The sequence below is a fragment of the Neltuma alba genome, unplaced genomic scaffold (assembly GCF_004799145.2).
Source record: "Neltuma alba isolate B1F8T4 unplaced genomic scaffold, ASM479914v2 tig00004273_pilon, whole genome shotgun sequence".
Classification (NCBI taxonomy): domain Eukaryota; kingdom Viridiplantae; phylum Streptophyta; class Magnoliopsida; order Fabales; family Fabaceae; genus Neltuma; species Neltuma alba.
The window spans coordinates 1-13029 of record NW_021633632.1 but is presented as its reverse complement, the minus strand read 5'-3'; positions in this window follow the sequence as shown (position 1 = coordinate 13029).

Sequence of the window (13029 nt, the reverse complement as noted above, 5' to 3'; positions counted from 1 at the left end):
ATTAGGGGTAAAAATAGAGAAAATGTGTAGGATGATTAGATAAATCCAAAGTGATGCTTACCAAAAAATTAAAGGAAATGCTTGGACTGTTTTAGGGAGGAAAAAAACATATTATATTGACCAATAATTTAACTAAGATTGTTAATATATTCAAATGAGTTAATTGGGTCTTATATTAAGGATTTAAAGAATAGGATTTTTTTTAATCAGATTAGTGAAATATAAGCATTGTTCAAATAAAATAGTTTATTATGCAAATAAGAAACCACAATATACAATCTACAAACAGACTAATAGTTTCTTCTCCCCTCAATACATTATTAATAAACTAATTAGTGTATTGAGGGGAGAAGAAACTATTAGACTGTTTGTAGATTGTATAATTATTAATAATGTATTTAGGGGAGAAGAAACTACTAGACTGTTTGTAGATTGTAGATTGTATACTGTGGTTTCTTATTTGCCTAATAATTAATATATTAACAAATGATCTTTTTTTACTTATAAATTAATGATTAATGAGCAATGGTAATAGTAACAATTTGTAAAAATTTAATTAATTTATTGAGTAATATATAAATTAGATAGATATGAACAATATCTAATTTTGTATATTTTATTAAATTATTATTGATTTTGTTATTTTAATTCATTAGTTGGAGCAAAATGCAATCTAGCTTTCCCACACAAATTTAACTATTAAATTAAATTCTTACTAAAACTGTTAAATGTAGCTTTCCCAAACTGTTTACTTCATTAGTCGGCGCACAAAGAATATTTGATTCAAAGGGGGTAACAGTCGCCTATAGGAAAATGCATTCCATCTTCTTCATTGTAATAAGTTAATTGTCAATCAATATAGATGTTTGCTTGTTGGTTTAATTTGTTTGTCATTTTTATAAAATATACGTCTATTTACTGGGAGGTAGTTTTGTTCTGTTTTTGGAATTTATCTAAACTTCATACTATTTGGTACGTATATAAATTTTGCTGCTAAATTTAGTGTTAGGAATTTATTAAAACTTAAAAAGTCTTGGAAAACATGAAATTAGATATAAAAAATTATATTATAATTTAATTAACTATAATCTAAATTGAAATAATAATAAATTTCAAATTAATTAATTAATTAATTGTAAAGTAGATGAATGCATATATGAATTTATTAAAACTTAAAAAGTCTTGGAAAACATGAAATTAGATATAAAAAATTATATTATAATTTAATTAACTATAATCTAAATTGAAATAATAATAAATTTCAAATTAATTAATTGTAAAGTAGATGAATGCATATATGAATTTATGTAAGTATTCTGTAGAACATATAAATAGATAAAAAAAATTGATAAATAATTTGATGGTAAAGACTATTCCAAAAATTTAATGAGTATATGGAATAACATTAAAATATAGGCTAAAGTATATATTTAGTCTTTTAACTTTATGTAAGATTTCAGTTTGTTCCCTTGACTTTAAAAAGTATACTTTTAATCCTTTAATCCTAAAATTGTTAGTTTTAAATGATGATTTCTTGTAACAATAATGATTATTTTGAAAATTAAACTCACTATTATAGCAATAAGTAATGTTTTATCAACATTTAAGAGCTCAATATTATCGTTTTTGGTTAACGGTTCCAGGGTTAGATGATTAAAAGTTTACTTTTTAAATTTAAGAGATCAAAATAAAACCTTATTAGTTAAAAAACTAAAAGTATAATTTAGCCTAAAATATATGTCCAACAGTTGAAAATGTTTTGATTTTGGTTTTCACGTGTGCTATACGTAAATCATAATACTTTGCACCTTGGTTATTAGAATTCCTCAAGGCAAAAAAAAAAAAAAACTGAACCGTATATTAAACTGGTTAAGAAAGTAGTTTAAGAGTTAGTGGTTAGACTGAAATCAAACTAAGGTCAGACTTATTATATTAAAATAATACAATTTAATTGATGATAATAAAACATAATAATATTAATAATCCTTATAACAAAATATAAAAAAAACATAATAATAATTTAATTACAACTTGCAACAAAATACAACAATATCAAAAATATTCATCCTTGTAATCTTTCAATCACTAAAATTCAAAATATTATATTTGATATGAAAATTTTTAGCTAGTTATATGAATTTTTTAATCAAAATAATATCTAAAAATATCCTTAAATAATAAAAGTATTGCACGTGTAATATAATTAAAAAAACTCCATTCACCTCTTCTTCTTGTCAAACGTTCCTTTTACTTATTTTTTGGAACATATCATGAGAGATAAAAAAAAATCAAATCAGATATGAGGTCTTGAAAAAAGAAAAATAAAAAAAAATTATGCTAAGCTTACAAAATAGAGTCTATAGATAGGGTCATAATACTTTAGACTAGCTTTTTATTTTGTTGTTTCAAGACAAAGTACAATTCGTCTCTTTCTCCTCTTTTGTTTTTTAATTTTTCTATTTCATTTGTTTCTTCTTCTACTGTCTTTCTTCAAACTCTGCACTGTTCCTTTTCCTCCTCAACATCCTTCTTACTTCAGATCTGATATGTTTTCTTTATGGCTCTTCTTTTGCCTCTTCTTCCTCCATTGGGAGACCAAAAAAATAAATTGGTAACCCATTCTAACTGGCAGTTATCTAGTTTAGAATCGGTTTTTACCGGTTTAATCGGTTTGCTATTAGCTCATTTCACATCTGGTTTAACAAGCAAACCAGACCGGACTTTAGTCCAGTTTACTGGTTTTTCAGTTGAATTGGCCAGTCTGATCCGGTTTTTTTTTAACCTTGGAATTCCTTAATTCATTTGCTGTTAGTTTTGTAAACCAATTTTACTATCAACCTATTAATAAAAGGAAAATTTGTAAAAAAAGACCGCCCAAATTAAAGAAATTACACACAAAGATTCGTTCACAAAAATTGTTGTCAAAACCTATACTAATATTATAATGGGTCCTTATTTGTAATTTTTGGTGGTCTTTTTGCAATTTTCCCTTAATAAATTGTTAAATTAAATCATACCTTGTAACTAATGTTTGCAATGGAATGCCTTTAATAACACAAGTGTTCGTAGTTGACAATGTCAACACCAAGAGAGCTAAGAAATCAATCTTTATCTTCCTTTTCAATTGGGAGAAAGAGGGAGGAAATTAAAGATGTTTGGCTTGTTTTAGGAAAAAAAATATTATATTAACTAATAATTTAACTAAGATCGTTGATATGCTTAAATTAGTTAATTGAATTTTATATCAAGGACATAAAGAATAGGATTTTTTTTCCCTAATCAAATTAGTGAAAAATAAGCATTGTTCAAATAAATAGTTTATTACGCAAATAAGAAACCACAAGATACAATCTACAAACAGTCTAATAGGTTTTTTTTTTTTGCTAAATACATTATTAATCAATTAATTATTATTAATATTTAAAAAATGATATGTTCCAACTTGTAAATTAATTATTAATGAGTAATAGTAATAGTAACAAATTGTAAAAAATTAATTAATTTATTGAGTAATATATAAATTAGATAGATATAAACAATATCTAAATTTATTAAATTAGTATTGATTTTTATTATTTTAATTCATTAGACAGAGCAAAATGCATTCTAGCTTTCCTAAACAAATTTAACAATTAAATTAAAATCTTATAAAACTGTTAAATTAAATTAGAAAGGGAAAACCAGTCATAAAAATATAAATCCATGAATACATAATCAAAACACTAAAACACCTTATTAAACCACGAGTCATAAATCCCATAAGATAAGCAATTGACAACGGTGTCGATTGAAAGGTCAGAAATCAGTCTTGAACTTCATTTTTCCCTTTTAATGTTCTTTAATGGCTTCATATAGCTGGAGTTTAGAGTTGAGTAGTCATACAATCTCGTCTCATTGACATCAGTAGAGGAATCAGTTGTGTGTGTGTGTGTGTTTTTTTTTTTTTTTAACACTTACACAATAAATTAGGAGAGCCAGGCAACTGTGATATTGGAGCATCACCATCCTCACTCATTATGCCACTTGACGATGATGTTGTCAGTTGCTGTGAGACAGAAGATTCAATTGTGGATTGCTCAAGAGTAACATTATTAGTTATGTAAAGTTGGCTTCCCCACATAATTGTGCACAGTAGTTTTGACACGTTAGATTGAAACATTTAGGGGCAAGATATAAGGGAGAATTGTCCTCATGCCTTGATGTCAGAGTAAGCAAACTCATGTAGCAACTTCTTATTAGTAGTGTACTGGGTTACTCCTATACTGCTTTTTTGAAACTTGATGTTGTTTTCTTTGATTCTAAGCTTGATAGGTATTTCTTTACCAATGCAGTTGCTTAGTTCTTCAGGAAAAGAACCTTTTTTTTCCTCCTGAAATAGAAACAAACAGTGAGAATTTTAGAATATTGCCAATGAGTTGGAAATTTAGTGTGATTATGGAGTTAAACCTCTGCTAACTTTTTCTTCGGCTCCTCAACTGAGAAGCCAATGAGATTAGAAGCAAGATGATTGAAAAATATGACCAAACATTTGCCCGTTAAACCAAACACTTTGTAATGGACCTTAAATCTGTGAATTGATATGATATAGTGTTTCAGTTCGATTTTCATTTTTCATTAATAGGCTTCAAATAAATGAGACACAAGTGTGGTTGTTGTAGATAGAAAATAACAAAGAACCATACTTAGGTTTAGTGACCAAAACGTCATTGCTACAACTTTTGTATTTAAGTTTGTCATTTTCATGTGAGAGTTTACTGTCACACGCGCATCCATTGTAGGTCCAGCCATAAGCGATCTCAATTTTCTGAACAAAAACCTTGGTCACAACCTTAGATGCCTATTATCAAGGAGAGAATGGTGTTAATAAATATTTTATGATGACAATTATGTGCTTAAGGAATAACTAAAGGGCAAATTACATTTGAATATCGCATAATTTTATGTTTAAGAACCAAACAGTTTAACTTTGCTCCTTCAATATTTTACCCAAATAAAAGTAAGTCCTTGATGGCAAAGTAGCTCAACGGTTTCATATGAGAATCTAAATTTAGTATTATAAAACATGTTTTGAAATATTCCAATTCTAAAATGTCTCAACGGAATGATTATATAAATAGAGATATGTTCTAACCTTGTCAAGTTTGGAGAGTTTAGCCACATGTATCCTTGTTGGGATCAACAAAACGATTATATAAATGGAGATATGTTCTAACCTTGTCAATTTTAGAGAGTTTAATCACATGTATCCTTGTTGGGAAAGTTAACAAAGACTTATTGTCAAGAAGCTTATTATCAGCATTTTTTACTTGAGAGAAATGTTGGCTCCCTCCAGGTGTTTCATCAAGGCTAGCAATAACATTAATATAGATTATTAATTTTTTTTCCTAGATAAATAAATTTAAATGAATAGCAATTTTATAATGCGTAATTAGATTTTCATTAAATGTAACCTTTGGAGTAGAATTTGAGCCTTTGGAATGTTAGGATTGAACCTTGGTTGCTTCAAATACATTGGTAATGTGGCCATGTGCTAATTATGACACATATTATTACTAATAAATAGGGAGTACAGACATTGACATTAAAAATGTCTTAAAGACAAAATTCTTTACTTGTAGGTTTGTTAAGGTTGCCAAACCTGACCATCAAAACAATGGGGGGTTGGAGTTCATGACCCTTGCTATTAAATGTGTTGACTGCGCAAGTATTGAATAGCACCACATTCATTGTGCGCTCAATGCGGGTCACATTTGGCTACTTAAGTGAGGAGAAGAGAAATGACAAAAACCATGGTGGCTGGAGAGTTAATTACAAACGTATCATAGTAAGTCTAATGATCGATATGATAGAAATTATCCCAAATCTCTGGCTAAGTTCACCTCTGGCTTTGTAACAAAGAACAATATGACACAGCAAGAGAGAAAATCCACTGCCTTTAGCCTCTCAGCAATATAATTTCACCACTGAAAAAGTATTGTCACTTGATTTTCAATGCTAAATTTCAATGTTTTTTTAACATGGCCCACACATATATACAAATGGCACTTGATACTAATAGCATCCAAAGCAAATAAAAGTATGTGTTGCATATAATTCTAAGTATATGCCGAATCTTACATATTGAAATCTCATTGAATATACACAAAATATGTAAATTTGAACACTCAAACCCAAGGAAAATAGAACTATTTTGCATTTATTTCCAAATATATGTAGAATCTCACATATTAAAAATATATATAGATATATATTAAAATCTTATCCAACATATATAAGGCTTTTTCTTGTGCTCTATATCTAATATGTATTTCTATCCAATTCTCAAATTGATTAAGAATTTTATGTATGCAGTTATAAACAATGATTTTTAAGTGTTTTTTTAATAGTATTACACTATGTGACTTGACCTATAAATTAAACATCATGTGAGGAATCTGACTTTTTTAAAATGTTCTTGAAGGAGAAAAATAGAAAATGTTGTTGAGGTGTACACATTAACAGAGACTCTACAGTGAGTTTTACATACCATTAGAAACAAATATGCATAAAAATGTGGCATTTATACAAATAAATTACAATATTGCGTGATCTTCTATGAACCGATACAGAAGTGTGTGTGAGTGTTCTAGTTAAATTAAATGTATATGTAAAATGGAATAATTTTAAAAATATTTCCAGGAGTGGTTCTTACTTTTTGTTAGCAAGAATGAGGTTTAGTCTTTTAGAAATTCCAAACTCATTCTTCTAGTCTTGCAAAGGTGCCAAATCCTTGGAGGGAGCCCATCATATCTGCACATAAATTGTTTAGCACATGATTGAAATGGAAGGGAATACTAACCAATTAGCCCTTCATTCTTTGTGGCGAATTCAACAATATCTTTTATGAGGACGAAGTTGTATGCCTCACTAAGAATTGGCAAACCTAATTCTTCAAAGCATGTAGTAGTATGAAAATTAAGCCTCCAAGAATGTGCTATAACTCTATATTGATCTCCATTGTCAACAACCTCAATGTTTTCGAAGCCGTATACTCCACCCTCTTTGGGTTCATTTTTGTAACACTCAAATAGTCCTCTTTGTGTTACAAAACCTTCTATCCTATAACCCTATACAAATTGTGTAGGGTCGATTTATAGTAGTAAATCTTAGATAGTTAAGCAATGCCAATCTCTAGCTCACATGCTCATCCACAAAAAGCAAGTCAATCCTCCAGGGAGCGTATGATGGAGTCTTCTTATAGGCAATCCACTTTTTGAGAACACGAGCAACAATAGCCCATCTATCTTTACTGTTGTCGATATCTTTGATGTGATCCTACGTAATGCTAGCCATATTATGACAATGATCTTTTCATCACCCACTAAAGAAGAAAAGCACAACAATTGCCTTGATTACTGTTGGCAAAATGTAAACATATCTAAAGCTAAAATGGAGCTTAGGAAAATGAAATTATTACCTGATGCTAAATGTGAATGTAACAAAACTGCACTGTCAAGTACATCATGCAATATTTAAACATGGTGAAATGAATGTCCATGAGCACTAAATAAAAACTAATTATAAATCAATTATCAATTATTGATTATTAATTATTTTATTAGTATACCATTTACATAATGTAATTACATAACATAATAATTGAATTGAATTAAATTATTTCATATGTCCATCTTGTACATTCAAGAAGGAAGCTACAATTATTCTACCCAGATGTTACAATTAAGAAGGGCATAAATTTTAAGAGTCATTAAACTGAAAGTTAAATTATGAACAAGTAAGGTTGAATAGCAAATTTTAAGAGTAATAAATTTGATTGATTATGAATAGATGAAATTGAATAGCTACGACAATATATCAGTAATTGATTATTAACAATAATAATGTGATGAAAAATCTGAATCTGAAATACAAACCAAAACCCATAAAAGATAAAAATCAAACTAAGTTGATAGAATCAATACCAAAAAGATTCAAAACCAAAATTGAAATCAATCATCAATTGTTTAACTCATAATTTTGTTTTGAAAGATTCAAAATCAAAATCGTGATCAATCATCAATAGTTTAAGCCATAATTTTCTTTCCCCCTCAAACATTCCAAAGATAATCACACATCACATGGGAAGAAAAATGTTCAAGTTGACCAAACGCTAATCCCAAAAACCATATGGAACGTATTGATCATTGGGCATTGGAATCAAGAGCCAAAAGAAACATGGCAGCGATTTGGGGATTATTGTTTCTGGATAATAGAATTAATTTTTTAACTGCAATGTTTTGCCAGCAACAATGGAAATTTCAGGAACTTTCAATCTCAAAGCGCACACAAATCTTATAGGATTTGGGGAAAAGGTGAAGCTTTGATCTTGCAAAAACATGGTAGAGATAGAAGCCACACATGAATTATTTCTTAATTTGGGGAAAGGTGAAGCTTTAGAAGATCAAATATGGTAGGCGAGAAGGTTGAGATTTTAGAAACTTTCAATCCCAAAGCACGCACGAATCTTACCGGATTTGGGGAAAAAGTGAAGCTTTGATCTTGCAAAAACATGGTGGAGATAGACGCCACACATGAATTATTTCTGGACTGGGGGAAAGGTGAAGCTTTGGAAGATCAAACATGGCATGTGAGAAGGCGGAGGCAGAGGCCCGAAGGAGCACGCGGAATGAACTTACAGGTGGAGATGATGGCGGGTGTCACATCCCACAAAATTTAATCATGGTAAAGACGATGAAAATTAGATTAAGGGCCAATAGAAAAAGAGGATTGGCAGAGAAAGCCAGGCATGATATGAGATTTAGAAAGGGTCCGGACTAATATTTTAAATTTATCAATCTAGGAAAGTAAAATGAGAAAATAGGAGAAAAATTCTAGAAAATTCTCTAAAAATGAAAAATTGGTGAACTAGAGGTTATGAAATCTTAATGAGGGCTTGAAAGGTGAAAATAGTTTATTACGAAATTTCCCGAAAATAGAGGTTTTTGGAAAAAAATAGTGAAAATTGGGTAAAAATAATTATTTTAAATATATAGAGGTCTCAATAATTCTTGAAAAAATATGAAAAAATTATTTAAGTGTTTGATTTAATTTTTAAAATTAATTTCAGGCCCTAGAAGTACAAGAATCAATTTTAGAATATTTATCTTTAAAATTTTATCAGTAAATCCCAATTTCAAAGAAAATTCAAAATAAATAGCTAGAGGTTGAGATAAATTTCAAAATTTTTCAAGGGGCTTTCCTATACGAGTAGGAGTTTCTGATGGTGGAAAATAAATTTTTAGAGGGTCAAAACTATCTTTCAAAATAATAGTCAAAATAGTGAATTTTAGTCAAAAATTGATATTTATGTGTAAGCCTCACTTTTGCTTCCTTTTAAATCATATTTGTGCTTCATATTGGGTTAAGAAGGCTTAAAAAATTTGTGCAAATATTAACCCAGTGTTTAAGGAGTCTTAAGCCCAGTTCAGGTCAAAATATCAAAAATTATGAAATAAAACACTCGGTAAAATCATAAAATTTGAAGCACATGATGACAGCACATGACCTTTTAAGTGGCCAAATTTGGTGCCACAAAGGAAGGAAGGAGAGTCAGATTTTTGGTTTATAAATATTTTGGCTTATAAATACCCTTTTATTTTACACTTAATTCGGCCAAATTGAGAAAATTAAGGAAAAAATTCAATCAAAATTAAAGCTCACCTCCAAACAGCTCCTAGTACCCTCCAAATCCAAGAAAAATTATCAAGTTTCAAGTTAGGATATATCAAGATATGTCTAAACTTGATTTTGGTTGGATTTAAGGATTATTTTGATTAATATTTCATGAAAATTCCATGGTATGATGCTGTCAAGTTTCGATTAGATCAAGAATGATTTATTAAAGAAAATTGGGTTTAATCGAGCTTAATGTCAAGCTATTGTGTTTATGCTTGAATTGTTGCTAATTTGAAATGTGTTTCTGCTTAGAATGATAGACACATTGCAGGAGATCAAAGAGGAACATTGATTCCCTAAAGAATTCGAATTGAATTATCAACCAAGAGGTAGTATTGAACTCATAATTTGATTGCTTTCTTGCTTGTTTAAATGTGTATGTGTTATGTGATTTATGTTGCCATGATGTGATTGAGCAATTTATGTAATTATACATGGAATTATATGTGGAATGTCACTTGGCAATATGTATAAGGAATGGCTTAATGGCTTGATTGATTGCTCTCTTTCCAGGGCAAATGGTATGCATATGAATGTTGCATAATGATGTCAACTTTATGTACGCATATCACATTTTTACATAACATGAATTGCATGATGATTATGGTTATTTGCTACTGAGATTTCTATGAAATCTCACTCTTTTATATTCATAACTCACCATCTAGGGTTGAACCAAACAAAGACAAAGTGAAGGAAGTCATTTTGGGAGAAGTTTGATTAATAGGCCTCTTTGAACAATATTTGCGATTAATGTGGATTTATGAAAATTATGTTGAATATTTGTATTAATAACTAAAGATAATATGTATGTGGATGTTTGATCAAAAGTCATGTTTTTACATTGCAACTATGAGTAGATTAATGATTTGAATTGAAAAGAAAGGGAAAAATCAAGAATGGTAACTTAAGGGGTAAAAGTTGACTTTTAGGGGTGAAGTTTGACCAACGAGATTTTAAGCAATAGATGAGTCTAGATTTGAAGTTGACATGCTTAAGATCTCATTTTTAATTTTAAAAAGTGATAATTTATCAAATTTGGAGTGTTATACAAGAAGTTATGCCCTTTCAAAATTTGGTACAAATGCTGAAAATTGAAAATTTACCAAATAAATAGTATCACTTTGAACAAAATCTGAGATTAATTGATAATTTCTAGATGCCAATGACTATTTTTTCTTTAAAAGAATTCAAGATCTTTTCATAGAATTTAGAACCATCCTTTCGATTTTTCTAAAATTAGCTATGATTTTTTAAAATTTAGACCAAATTAGGGTTATAATGAATAGTAACCCGAATTTTAAGAAGTTCAAAGTTTAAATTTTTTCAACTTTAACCTATAAGATGTAATATCCTAAATTAATTTTAGGATTTAAGTAAAAAATATTTTATTATTGTAATAAAATAATAATATTTTAATATATTAATACATACATATATATATAGGGGGCAACTTTCCACCGAATTCGATGGAAAGTTGAGTCCCTTGACTAACAAAGAAGACTCTAGGGGAGAGAAGGAAGACTTATGGGAGGAAGAGTTAATGCAAGGAGAAAAAATAGTGAAGGGTGGTTGGAATTGGAGAATATAAGAGAGTAAGAGTAGGAGGCAGAAGGTTCTATTATTTATTGGTTCACCGAGTATTAACCGTCCACATGTGCTTCGCTTGTATGTCTCATGGGATCGAGCAAGAGCATCCAAACGTATCGAAGCCAAGAAAATATGTATCCACACGGTTCTTGAACTTCTGCCCTTTTTTCAATGGATCGATTTCTGCAATATTTCTTCGATTTTTGCCCTTTCTTTTCATATCATAATTTGCTTATTCTAATCTTTGGAGATTGATGGCGCAGGAATAGGTATTCCGTCCGCTCTTTCTCTGATTTCACTTTATGCTCTCTTCCCTATTGTTTCTCTTCCTTATTTGAAGGCTTCTCATCTTTGATCTCTTTGGTTCAACCTTCAGCGGTTCAAGTGCCTAACTTGGACTGATCTTTTAGGAACTTGAGAGATGACGCCGGTGTTGCTGATTATGAGGCTCTGCTGCTCTTGGCACAACACAGTTTTTTGTCCACTCTGATAACCCTTTTTATTCCATTATTGTTCTACTTCTTTCACTTTTCTTGTCTATTCAGTGCTTCGTTTTCTCTGGCCAGGTGTTAAAGATGCTTCTTAGTGTTCAATCTAGACAACTTGATTGTAAAACAGTGGAACTTTGTTTAATTCTTTTTGGTGAGTTATCTGGGTACATAATGAGATAATTTTTACTATTTGTTATGGAAGACTTTTCTTTGCAGTTCTTCGAGAGTTGATCTATCCCACTCATGATAGTGATCTTTTTGTTTCCACACTATGCTCCCTGTCTGTTGATTTCGCCATCGAATGTGCCCTCTCTCAGTATTTTACTTCGCATATTTGGTTCCGTTTGGATTAACAATTAAAAAATAGCATATTATCAATTGTACTTTTCAAACAGTTAAATTGGGTAACAATAAATTAGTAAGGTTAGTTTGTAAAATTACTTAAATGAGTATGAGTTTTATTAAACAGTGATAAATGATTAAAAAAATAAATTTACATAATACAATAAACTTAAATTATTTAATATAAAGAAACGGAATTTCATGGCTGAAATATACTTTAAAACGTCAGGGATATCATAAAAAATTATTACAAATGTAAAGCAAAACATAATTTTAATAGATAAAATAATTTTAATTTAATTAAATCATAGTATTGTGACAAATTAAATGAAATAATATTACATAATAATTAACTGATACGTTATGTACAATTTGGTTTCTGATTGCGTCATGAACGCGGTTCATGTAAATAACTAAAACCTAATTAGGAAGCACAAATGATATATAAAAAAAGCATAAGAAGAATATAAATATAATGCCAAAAATAGTTTTTTAATTTTAAAAATCTGTTTTTGCATAAGTCATAAATAAGTTTTAAGTGTTTTTTTACTTAATGAATGAAATATATTGAAAAAAATTTGAAATATTATAAGAAACTATTTATGTAAACATAAATGAAAAATAACTTTAACAAGTTAGACATTATTTATTGGAAAATTATTCTTGATACAAAACATTAATTAAAAGAGTTTGATTAATCTAAGAATTCTCATTCTCATTTTCTTATGTTAGTTTGGCTATTTTTTTCCCCAAATCCAGACGTTGTCCATCACCCCTTTACTCCCTTTCTCTTTTACAAACCAATCAGCACAATTTTAAAAGTCAAAATAATTTTCATTAGCTTGTGCTAATTATGAAAATAAGTTACTTTTGACTCAAAAGTAAAATGGGC